We start from the raw sequence: 12,683 nt of genomic DNA, 5'->3' as shown, positions 1-12,683 counted from the left end.
CAATAATAACATAATTGGATCATATAACTATCCCTCAACATGCAACAAAGAGTCACTCCAAAGTCACTAATAGCGGAGAACAAACGAAGAGATTATTGTAGGGTACGAAACCACCTCAAAGTTATTCTTTCTGATCGATCTATTCAAGAGTCCGTAGTAAAATAACACGAAGCTATTCTTTCCGTTCGATCTATCATAGAGTTCGTACTAGAATAACACCTTAAGACACAAATCAACCAAAACCCTAATGTCACCTAGATACTCCAATGTCACCTCAAGTATCTGTGGGTATGATTATACGATATGCATCACACAATCTCAGATTCATCTATTCAACCAACACAAAGAACTTCAAAGAGTGCCCCAATGTTTCTACCGGAGAGTCAAGACGAAAACGTGTGCCAACCCCTATGCATAGATTCCCAAGGTCACGGAACCCGCAAGTTGATCACCAAAACATACATCAAGTGAATCAATAGAATACCCCATTGTTACCACAGGCATCCCACGCAAGACATACATCAAGTGTTCTCAAATCCTTAAAGACTCAATCCGATAAGATAACTTCAAAGGGAAAACTCAATCCATTACAAGAGAGTAGAGGGGGAGAAACATCATAAGATCTAACTATAATAGCAAAGCTCGCGATACATCAAGATCGTGCCAAATCAAGAACACGAGAGAGAGAGATCAAACACATAGCTACTGGTACATACCCTCAGCCCCGAGGGTGAACTACTCCCTCCTCGTCATGGAGAGCGCCGGGATGATGAAGATGGCCACCCGTGAGGGATCACCCCTCCGGCAGGGTGCCGGAACAGGGTCCCGATTGGTTTTTGGTGGCTACAGAGGCTTGCGGCGGCGGAACTCCCGATCTATTGTGCTCCCCGATGTTTTTAGGGTATATGGACATATATAGGCGAAAGAAGTCGGTCAGGGGAGCCACGAGGGGCCCACGAGGGTTGGGGGCGTGCCCAGGGGGGCAGGCGCGCCTCCCTGCCTCGTGGCCACCTCGAAGCTTCCTTGACTTCAACTCCAAGTCTCCTGGATCACGTTCGTTCCAAAAATCACGCTCCCGAAGGTTTCATTCCGTTTGGACTCCATTTGATTCCTTTTCTGCGAAACACTGAAACAAGGAAAAAAACAGAAACTGGCACTGGGCTCTGGGTTAATAGGTTAGGCCCAAAGATAATATAAAAGTGTTTAGTAAAGCCCATAATCATCCAAAATAGATAATATAATAGCATGAATACTTCATAAATTATAGATACGCTGGAGACGTATCAGTGGCTCCGGCAAGTCCATCCCGAGCAGCTCGGATGTATGCATCCGCTGAGCTGAGGGCATTGAACGCCTCTTCGGTGAAACTTGGGTCGCGCATGGCCTCTTTCCTCTGCCGATGATTCATCGCGCTCTCCACTTCGGAATTGGTGACAGATACATTATTCGAATCCTCTTGGAGATGACAATCCAGCATTTTACCTGTATCAACCCTAGTCCTTATGGAAGGGTCCGGAGCCGGATTGGTCGATGCACGGCCGGCGAGGTCCCCGGATATAGTCCGGCGTATGATCTTCCTACAAGATAGCCCAACGGAAAACGTCATAATTCGGTCTGTCCACTGGGTGCGTGTTAAAAACTATACCTCTTTGGTGAATGCGGGGGCTCGGTAGTATCACCGTTGGCCTTTCTTTTCAAAGACTCGCCCTGCGCAGGTGTCGCCTTCTTAGAAGATGCCTTTGATACATCTCGGCGAGACGAGCGTCGCCCCTTCAGAGCATAAGATAGTGCGGTGGGTGAGGCGCAACGGGAAAACTCTTTTGAAGGAGACGTCTCCTGGGTACTTACATGGGAGGTAGGGAGAAGGCCGGGGTAATCGGCTGTAATGGCTACTTCCGTGTCATCATAGCTCGCCTGATAAAAAACTCCCTCCTTAAGCTCTATAAATATGTCTGGATCTTCTTCATATCCGGGATCTAGGTCCCGAATATGGTCCTCTGACTGCGGAGCGGGGCTGTAGATCCCCTCGACGATCTTTCTCCATTCCTGTCAAAAAGCAGCCGGATTAAATTCGACTAGCATAAACTCTAGAGAAAGGTTGAGTAGCCAATAATTGAAAAACTCACCCAGGGGATGGGGTTGTACATCGAAAAGCCTTCCCGACATGTCAAACGAGCGAAGTCTTCCTTTTCCCCTTTGTACAGGTCAGCTAAGATGGTGACCAGGGCGGCAAAATTGTCTAGACCTTTGCGCAGGCAACGGGACGCATCGTCCTCCCCATTATAATTCCACATGGGAAGACCTCTAGATTGGAGCGGCTGAACACATAGGGTTATTGAAATTGCCATTACTTCAATTATGGACAGCCCGGAGTTGGCAAGTACTCTGATCTTGCTTACTAGTCTCGAAACCTCATCACTATGTTCTTCTTCGAGGCTTCAGGGGCGCTAGCTGGCGCGCTTCTTTAAAGGAGCACTGGAGAATTCGGGAAGACCACGCCGGATTGGGTCCGGAAGAATGACGTCTTTAATATAAAACCACTCCAAGGGCCACTCTTCGGATGCCTTCTTCGGAGTGTCGGACAGGTATCCAGTCCCGGCTATGCGCCATACTTCGGCGCCGCCCACCTCGAATATAGATCCCTTTAATTTGGGAGCAGGGGACGAGGAAGAAAAATTTCCGCCATAGCTCGAAATGGGCCTCGCAGCCCAGGAACAACTCGCAAAGAGCAACGAAGCCCGCGATATGCAGGATGGAGCCCGGCATCAAATTGTGCAGTTGAAGGCCGTAATACTCCAGTAGGCCTATGAGGAAATGGTGAATAGGAAATCCTACACCTCTCAGGAGAAAGGAAACAAAGCACACCCGCTCCTCTTTAGAAGGATTGGGGAAATTCTCCGCCAAGGCTTTGCCGTCGATGGAAGTTAATCCAGCCCGAACGGAGACTAGATCCACGGGAGGAAGGTACCCCTGCGTCTGAAGTTTGCTCAGATGGGCGTGGGATATCGAACAACTTTCCCAGTCGCCTTTTTGAGGGCTGTTGGGGCGCGAGGAGGAGCTAGGAGCGTTGGCCATGTTTGGGCGATTTCCTATGGCAAAGTTCTAAGGATTTCCGCGTGGTGTGGAATGGTTTCTGAGATCCAATCTCTTTATATAGGTGCCTTTCCCGCCTGGTCGAGGGTTTATTTGTAAAAACACCGAGACTGTTCACATTCATTTGACACGTGGAAGACGAGGCGACGGTAGTGAAGAAACAATATTTAATGGGCAGCCGAACTATCGTCAATCCGAAGTACAATGGAGAACCCGCGTTGCAAAGCCGAAGACATAAAGCCGGATACTACATCGTCATTGAAGGCAAGTTCGGGGGCTACTGAGGGAGTCCTGGATTAAGGGGTCCTCGGATGGTCGGACTATGTGACGTGGGCCGGACTAATGGGCCGTGAAGGTACAAGATAAAAGGCCTTTCCCCATGTCCGTATGGGGCTCTCCTTGGCGTGGATAGCAAGCTTGGCGGCTAGTCGTATAGTTTCCTTTCTCTGTAAACCGACTTTGTACAACCCTGGCCCTCTCCGGTGTCTATATAAATCGGAGGGTTTAGTCCGTAGAGGCGATCACAATCATACAGGCTAGACATATAGGGTTTAGCCATTACCATCTCGAGGTAGATCAACTCTTGTAACCCCTATACTCATCAAAGTCAATCAAGCAGGAAGTAGGGTATTACCTCCATTAAGAGGGCCCGAACCTGAGTAAACATCGTGTCCCCCGCCTCCTATTACCTTCGATCCACAGACGCACAGTTCAGGACCCCCTACCCGAGATCGGCCGGTTTTAACACCGACACTCTCCCCTCTCGTAGCTATGCATCTCCATGGATAGATCTTGCGTGTGCGTAGAAATTTTTTGTTTTCCATGCAACGTTCCCCTACACATAGGTGAGCCTAGTCTATTTAGATTTTGTGCTTGACAAATTAAACGCTAGTTTTATTCCGCATTTGTTCAAGTCTAAACTGTAATTATTTTAAAGCGCCTATTCACCCCCCTCTAGGCGACATCCACAATCTTTCATAGGGGGCAGTTTGATATCGAAGAATGGCTTCATCAGGTTGGCATGCGATTCTTGTGGGTCATGCATGTGAAGACATGCCTGCTGGACCACATACACAATTCCCGGACTAGTAAACATCAAGTACTAAAGAGCGCCAATGATGCTTTGGTAGTCGGTAGGGTTATTGACGGGAGGACTGGTGGTTGCGAGTTTGAGGATGGTGTTCACCGGTGTACTGCAGGGCCTATGGTTACTCATCCCAGAACGAGCGACGATGTCCTTAGTGAACTAGGGCTGGGAGAGAAATAGCCCTGTGTCGGTGCGCTGGACGAAGACGCCAAGGAAGTGGTGAAGCTATATCCAATATCCTTGAGTGAGAACTCATGTTGAAGTGTCAGGTGACCCATGTTGATTAATGAATAATGATGGATCAGCTTTGAAGGCGATAAAGCCCACGTATGCGAGGAAGGTGGCGATGCGGCTAAACCAAGCTTGAGGGGCCTGCTTGAGACCAGAAAGATACCAGTTGAGGAGGCATACATGGTCGGGGAATGTGGTGTCGACGAAGTCGGATGGTTGTTGACAGTAAACAATCTCCGCAAGTGTTTCATTAAGAAACACACTGTTGATGTTGAGCTAATGGACTGACTAGGCGTTAGAAACCACCAAGCTAAGGACGGTGCGCACAACCAGTTTAACAATCGGACTGAAAGTCTCACCGAAGTCGACACCAGGGCGTCGTGAAAACCCCCAAAAAACCAAAGGAACCTTGTAGCGATCCAACGAGCCATCAATTTGAGCTTATGATAGAAGATCCATTTGCATGTAACAAGATTAGCACCAACTGGTCTTGCAACAAAATCCTAGGTGTTATTAGCACATAAAGCATCGAATTCTTGCTGCATGGCCAAACGCCAATTCTCATCATTGAGGGCTGCACGATAAGTGTGCGAGATAGGTGAGAGAGTTGTCACATGAAGATTTAATTCGTCCACTGGTTGCCGAAAACCATGTTTGCCATGTGTGAGCATGGTATGCTCATTAACCACAGGAGGTATATGAGTGGTCGTGGGAGGAATAGGTGGGGGCATGGCGGCATGTGTGGAGTGGGTCGGAGCAGGCGACACAGTGGGAGGTGGTGTACAATAGTGGTGTTGGGGTTAGGGCGAGTGATGTGAAGTGGGGGTTGCACACGTGCAGGAAGAGAGAGAAAAAAACCATAAACAGAGGATGCCGGTGGGGTGGGAACATTGGCGAATGGGAATGGCGCTCATCGAAGGTGACATGTCGTGAAATGGTTATGCGGTTTGTGAAAAAAAAGTGATAACCAGGATGGTTTGTAGGATAGCCCAAGAATACACATGATTTAGAGCGTGGTGCAAGCGGGGGTGTGGCCGAGAGGTTGGTGTATCATCGACAACCAAAAACTCAAAGATGGGAGTGCTTTTTTTGGGGGGGGGGAGGTTACCTGAAGAGCTGCTACTAGTGAAGGTTTGGAGGTATAGAAGCATCCAAGTGCATGGATTTACTCTGAGAAGTTTGTGAGGGTTTGAAGGTCACCTGAAGACCTACTACTACTGAAGCTAGCAAGGACATTTTTGACCGAGGCTCTCAGAGAAGAAGGGTGAGAAAGTTATCATCGTCAGGTCATGGTTGGACTCTCCTCTCCAATGAAGATTGGTACTCCCTCCGTCCCAAAATAAGTGTCTCAACTTTAATACAACTTTGTACTAAAGTTAGTACAAAGTTGAGGCACTTATTTTAGGATGAAAGGAGTACTACCCTAAGAGTGTGAAGTTTGGATTACATCTTCATCTCCATGCATTGGCTATTTTCCACTTTCTTATATATACTCGAGTGTGGTAGTTTGTTTATCTTGTTGCTTGCTATATTATCACATAGGTTGTTCACTTTGCTGCATTTTAGATAACCTCTAACTCTGTGCTCCCTAGAGTCGACAAGAAATTAAATTTTGCGGTCGCCTATTGACTCCCTCTCTAGTCAGCATCTTTAATATTTCAAACTTCATTGGTTGTACCTGGCAATGGCTGTGTTTCCACGTCATTCACTCGCTGAAAGCATTGTTTGGAGTTTTCTCAAAATTCCTAGCTGTGGTGAAAACCTATGATCTAGCTCATGTGGTTGGGTCCTGTAATGATGTCACGCTTGTCATTTCCTTCCAGAAGACTTTGTTTTTGGATAACCTTTCTCGTACTGCCATAATTGGTAGTTGATGTTGACCGTTCTGTTTCGTAACATTGATCACTTCGAGATGACGTCTAGAGGTCCTCTCTCTCTCTCTCTCTCTCTCTCTCTGCTATGTGCAACTTCGATGTCTCAACTAGCTCTTGACATTGTATTGTTGCACATACGAGTGTATTTCGTCATGATATTAATATATTGTCCCTGATCAAACAAAACTATAGTAGGTAAAGAGGAGGGTTGGTCCCTTATAGTACAAAATTTTCTAATCATAGTAAGATGATAGTGTTTTATCACAAGTCAGCCTTTGCACATCATGTTTAGATTAGTGGTCAAAATTTTAAAAATTGTTTGCATTCATTTTAAGACAAGATACACTGTAGAAGGATACAAGTAACGATACATATTTGCTCTTTCCTGGATGACACGTCATCAATTTTTGTTGTTCTCCAAGTAAAACAAAACCCTGCAGTAGAGAGACGGAAATAACTCATTGTACGTGTCCTCTCCTCACCTGGTGACAGGACCAATAGTCATGGTTAGAACCCTGCCTAAACGCTCCACCTCAAATACATCATTGCTATGACTCACACTAGCAGACTGGTTAGTGGCGTATCGATTATAACTTGAGAATGGGTCGCTGCTACTCGCCATGTAAAACTTAGGATTCGCGCTGCCACCGCTGCAGCGCGCAGTCTCAAGCTCGATGCACTCTTGCAGCTGTACCACCACCTCGGTCATTGTGGGCCGTTGCGCCGGTGTATGCTCAGTACACTTGAGAGCAAGGCCCGCTGCTTTCCACACGTGTTGATGTCGTGCTCTCCATGCATGCGCGCATCCACCACACCCTCTATGTTTCCCTGGGAAAGCCGTTCCTGGACCCACTTGGTAATGCTTGAAGGTTCCGGATTATTCAAGATGCGAGGTTGGCCCGTGACTATTTCCAACAACACTACTCCAAAACTATACACATCAGTCTTATTGGTCACCTGCAATGTTGTTAGGTACCTAGAAAAGTGTGAAAAGCATTGTGAATTTAACCTCACCAGAAAAGTTTGGCACATCTCCTATAAATGAATAATGTGTAGGATAGCTTCCTAATCGAACGGATTAGGTCATGATCATCTATCCTAGAAGAAAAGGTACATCATGTAATATATGAATTATGCTACCTTTGGACAACTCTATAAAGTATACCACTTCTGCTATTAATAAGTGGCAAGAGGCTATTATAGCATTATAAGCAAGAATTTAGAATGGTGCACTTACTCAGGGGCAATGTAACCGTGCGTGCCAACCAACCTGGCTGTGGACACATGGGTATCATCATCGTAGTTGAATGCCTTGAGTAGGCCGAAATCGGCAATCTTGGCCTCAAGGTTCGCATTTAGCAAGATGTTTGATGTCTTCACGTCCCTATGGATGAGGGGTGGATTGCAGCCCTTGTGTAGATACTCAAGCCCTGCGTGCACCGACATGAAATAATCATCCGACAATTTTCTTTTTTTGAAAAAGGGCGTTTAGTGAAGCATCAAGGTGATACAAAACACAATAAGCATACACCCGGCCTCCGCATAGCTAGGATGGACACATCCAACACCACACACACACACACATAGTATGAGCTTTCTAGCTTCCAAGTGAAATGTCATGAAGAAAAATCTGATTTTAACAACTTACCTTGTGCGGATTCCTGTGCAATACGAAGTCTCTGTGCCCAGGTTAATGTTGTGTCGTAGTGTCTGCCTGCAGAAAGATCGTCGGATGAATAATATATTTGGTTGATATTCCTACAATTCTTTGGGTCCTTGGGTCTTTGATATTCTTAATTGACAACATACCAATGTTCTTCAAGTGTGCACACTCGGGCAATTTACATACCTCTCAGATGTTCATGTAGGGCTCCTTCGGACATGTACTCGTACACGAGGGCTAGGTGCTCTCTATCGTTGCAGTAGCCAATCATGGTTACAAGATTTTTGTGATGAATCTTAGCCAATGTCTGAGCCTGAACCAACAAAGATCAATGCATTACAAAATCGATAAGAAAACTTGCATGATTTCCTATGGCATATACTTGAGCAAATCTTACCTCGACCAGGAACTCTTGTACACCTTGAGCTGATGACTCAGACCGAAGCTTGACAGCCACCTGGGTGCCATTCTCCAAGAATCCATCATAGACTTTACCAAACCCTCCTTGGCCGATCACTCGCTGGAAGTTGTTCGTTATGACCATTATTTCCTCGTACGTGAACCGCTGATTGTTCAGTTGCAGTGAGCTGTCTCTGTTTCTATCCCAAGAGTGCGGCGGGGTAAAGCGCGTCTCATTCTGCGGCTTGATGCTGTTGCTTGCTGTTCCTTCAGAAACCAATCACGCAAACTAAGGTCCCTTAATCATTTCATACTTACATTCAGAGATAGAAACTTCTATGTTTCAGTCAAGCCTCTCACCTTGCCTTCTCCTTCGCATGCAAATGAGCAGCACTAAAAGCAACAAAATCACGAGTACTACAACTATTGGAATAGCAACATAGACAGGAACCATTGAATTGCTCTTCTTCTTTGGAGGCACACAAGAATTGCCATTGCTGCAGAGTTCCGGATTGTTATTATATCTAGCAAAACAAAGAATGAGAAGCTACATCCATATTCTGAACAGCATGCATGCCTACCTTCAGCAAAGAAAGTGAAAACCATGTCGAAAATAATTGCAGAAATTCAGATGCTAGTGGGGCACGAACCTTAGAGTTAGGAAGCCATCTTGGCTTCTTTTCAGAAGCATGGAAGGAATTTCTCCAGTAAGCCGGTTTCCTGTCAAATCACTGGAAGAAGGGAAAAGAAGTCAAGATAGTGTCCTAGTACGTACTACTATCACAAGATATAGTATTTTTCTGTCAAATAATAAGCGAGATAATGAAACAAAATAGTGTTGCACGTCAAAACAAATGATGGATATGTATTGGGAGATGAATCTGAAAAATGCTATAATCATATAACGTTAATTCAGGACAAAGCTAAAACATCACAAGTCTCCGATATGTATTTGTCTGATAATCCTCATATGAAGATGTTAGTAAAAACAAAAAACTGAAAGTATATTTTGTTACAAATTCAATCATATAATTTGTTATCACCCAATCAATTTGAATGCCTTTTCATATGTTAAAAAGGCAAAGTTGCAGAAGTTTGGCAACATCAGTTTATACACAAAGGAAATAAGTAATGGTAAAAAACTAAAAATATGAGAGATTAGTTACTGACAGAAGTGTAAGCGATGACAATTGTGAAAGGGTGTCAGGAATGGAGCCGGTGAGATTGTTGCGAGACAAATCCCTGCCAAATGTAATTAAGTTCTGGGATAAATAACTTAGTTACCCTACAAAAAAAATTCTAGTATGGAATGGTTTGATAATCTCCTTACAAGTATTGTAAACCTTTTAGATCCCCAAAGGAAGAGGAGATGTTGCCACTCAGACCCATAGAAGATAGATTCCTGCAGTGTATGTATACAACAGTTCAGATAATCATTCCAGTAATTGCTGGGCCATTTACTTGTCCAAGATTAACTCACAAGCTTTTGACAGTCGGTGGTCCAGAAATAGCGTAGTTGCAACTCAATCCATCCCACGCGAATTTCCTCGGCATGCACGGATCTCCCATCCAGTTTTTTTTCACCCGGTACTTGTCTCTGACCGCCGTGATGGCAGAAGCTGTTGCATAGTAGCAATACGCAAAATGAGTAGATTATTAGAGCACACATGCATGAAGGTACACCCCCTGATCTGGACCGCAAGTTTCGCGTCAAGATCTGTGCTACTGCTAATTTCTCTTTTTCGTTTCTCCCAAACAAGAAAACATTTGAACTTGAAACGTTTGTAGGTCAATATCACACAAGTACTACTATGTGCAGAAAGTTAAAGTTTTACACTTTCTGCACATAGTAATACTTTTGTGATGTTGGCTTGCAAAGTTTCAAGTTCGAACTTTGATGCAAAGATTGGATGGTGGAGATAAGGGGGAGCACAGCATTGGGATCGGAGTGCAATTACAACTTTCCCCACAAATTAAGTTCTTATAAGCGATGTAGTTTCATACATGATCACATATATATAACTATATATGCATCTGAAAATAATAGCTGGTTACCATCCTGAAGGACCGTGGCTACGCCGGTGGTAGGGAGGAGCAAGAAGACCTCCACGCCATTGATGATCGGCGGAAGCGTCGAGTTCGCGGTGGCGTTCAGTGAGATGTCGTACCGGTCGAAGCCATCATCAGGTTGGCGGCCGTAGATGGCATCGGTTGCCAGGTACAGCGGCGTCATTACGCGCGGGTACGCGAGCTCACCATTGACGGTGATGTAGAACTCGCGCACGGCGTCCCTCTGCAGCTCCGCGAAGTACAACATCCAGATGTACCCCGGGATGTGATGGTCAGCGTTCCGCACCGCGTCCCACGAGAACCGGATGGGGGAGGAGGTGTTGGCGGCCGTGATGGCAGTGCGCATCACGGCGGAGGGCACCTCGAAGCTTTCGAGGTTATCCTCCACGTTATCGGCCGTTGAGATCTCCAACCACTTGTCCGAATGCGGCATGGTCCACGGGAGCCATACACGGTCGTAGGGATCGTCCGGATACCTGCATGTGCGTTGGGAAAGTCGTAGGTTTTACTCTACATGTTATGCAAAAGATTAAGAAGCTTGTATAAATGTTAGACTTTGGAAAAATATTACTCTGCTCACGTCCATACCTAACGTTCTTTTTAGTGCCAAAGCTGGACCTGGTGATAAGAACAAGCCCCTGCGTCGCGTTGACTTGCGGGTAGAGCGTCTTCTTGAGGGGCCTCAAGTTCAGGTTGGAGATGAACGGCGTCCCGGAGCCGGTGTTCACGAGGCATACCTGCACAGTACCGCCATGGACGTAGGCGATGACCTCCATGAGCAATGGCATGTCAGTGGCATTGATGTTCACGGTGCTCCAGTAGTTGACGCCGAGATAAATGTCGAAGATGGGCAGCCGCCTGTTCAGGCCGTCGTAGTTTCCATACATAAACATGGCACGGAGCAGGTAGGTGGGCCCCGCCGATGCTATGGGGCGGAGCGTGTAGCAGTTGCGCACGCCGGTGGGGAAGCTGCGCACGGTGTGCCAGCCCCAGGCCAACGCCGGGGTGATGTACTCGGCGGAGATGTTGTGGTTTGTGCCGGCGTCGATAAAACCAGCGTCCCCGATAAACCGCATATTCGTGGTGTTCTGCACATAGCCGGCAGAATTCTCCGGCAGGCCGCAGTCTATGCTTATGAAACCTGCATACATAGTGCACACGCGATAAGCAGTTGCCGAGTTGGATCTGTGCATAGCTAGTGTCCTAGTGGCTATGATGCTCTTTTGTGCATGCGCATCCATGGCCGTGCAGTGTACCTAGTGCCATGCAGCTGTGCTAGCTATATTGCATAAAATTGTGGGTGTTCTATCTGGCCGGGGAGCAAAAATGTCGAGAAATCACCAAAAGCGAGAGATTAATGGGCTCACTGGCTAACTTGTCGACCTGGCCATGGACCTGAAGAACGCTGCCGCTAATGCCGAGGCCGAGAAGAAGCATTAGCAGCCACCGGGTCGCCATTGCTCTTGCTCTCGGCGATCCAGCTGATCAATGGCACATGTGCGGGCAGTTAGTTACACTCGCTAGAACTTAAATGGAATAGACACCATCGAGCATAGTCTTGTAGGAGTAGTACGTAAGTCGTCTACAGCTGGACGGATTATTAGTTAGTTGGGAGACGGAGATTAGCTAGTCTAATACCACATCGTAATGAGCTCATTTGCCTGCTTAATGAGTTCACATGGGAATCTTAGAGCATCTACAACTAGGCCCCTCAAACCCACTTCAAATGTCTGGGCGGACAGACCGGGCACTGCCCGAACCAAAAAACGAACTCAACCAGACCCCCCAAAGTCAGCTCAACCGTACGGGCTGTCCGACACCCCTCAAATCCTGTCGATATCTAGGGCGGATTTGGGCCCTCCCAGGCCCTAGCCATTTTGTTGCCACTCCACGTCACTTCCAGTCCGCTCCACCTAGCTCCTCTTTGATGATCTTCAGCCATTTACAGCATGATGGGCAGCGGATCTGAACGTGGGAACTGTCAACTAGGACACCGTCCCCTGCACGGACAAGGACGAGATAGCCATCCTGTTGGCTCTCCGATGGTCCTGAGAAGATAGGCATCAAGTGGAGCTACCTTGGACCCAGCGGTGGCAATGCGTCCACCAGCGGCTCGAGGCACATGTCCACTCCGGAGCCGGAGATGGTGGCGATGTTCGAGCAAGCCCTACGTTCGGTCCTTGTCCTCATGGCGTTGGGCTCCGAGGCCCGACGTGTCCGTGTGAGAGGGAGAAGGTGCGCCACACTGTAGAGGGTGAGTCGCACC

At 46.9% G+C, this 12,683-nt stretch overlaps 1 pseudogene; it reads right to left on the bottom strand.

The window, feature by feature from the left end:
• Positions 1-6,629: 6,629 nt before the first annotated feature.
• LOC109747856 (probable LRR receptor-like serine/threonine-protein kinase At1g51880) lies at positions 6,630-11,932 on the bottom strand (annotated as a pseudogene).
• Between the last annotated feature and the right edge of the window lie 751 nt (positions 11,933-12,683).

This window comes from Aegilops tauschii, chromosome 1, assembly GCF_002575655.3.
Source record: "Aegilops tauschii subsp. strangulata cultivar AL8/78 chromosome 1, Aet v6.0, whole genome shotgun sequence".
In the NCBI taxonomy this organism is placed as follows: Eukaryota; Viridiplantae; Streptophyta; class Magnoliopsida; order Poales; family Poaceae; genus Aegilops; species Aegilops tauschii.
This window is presented reverse-complemented; position numbering and strand designations above follow the sequence as displayed.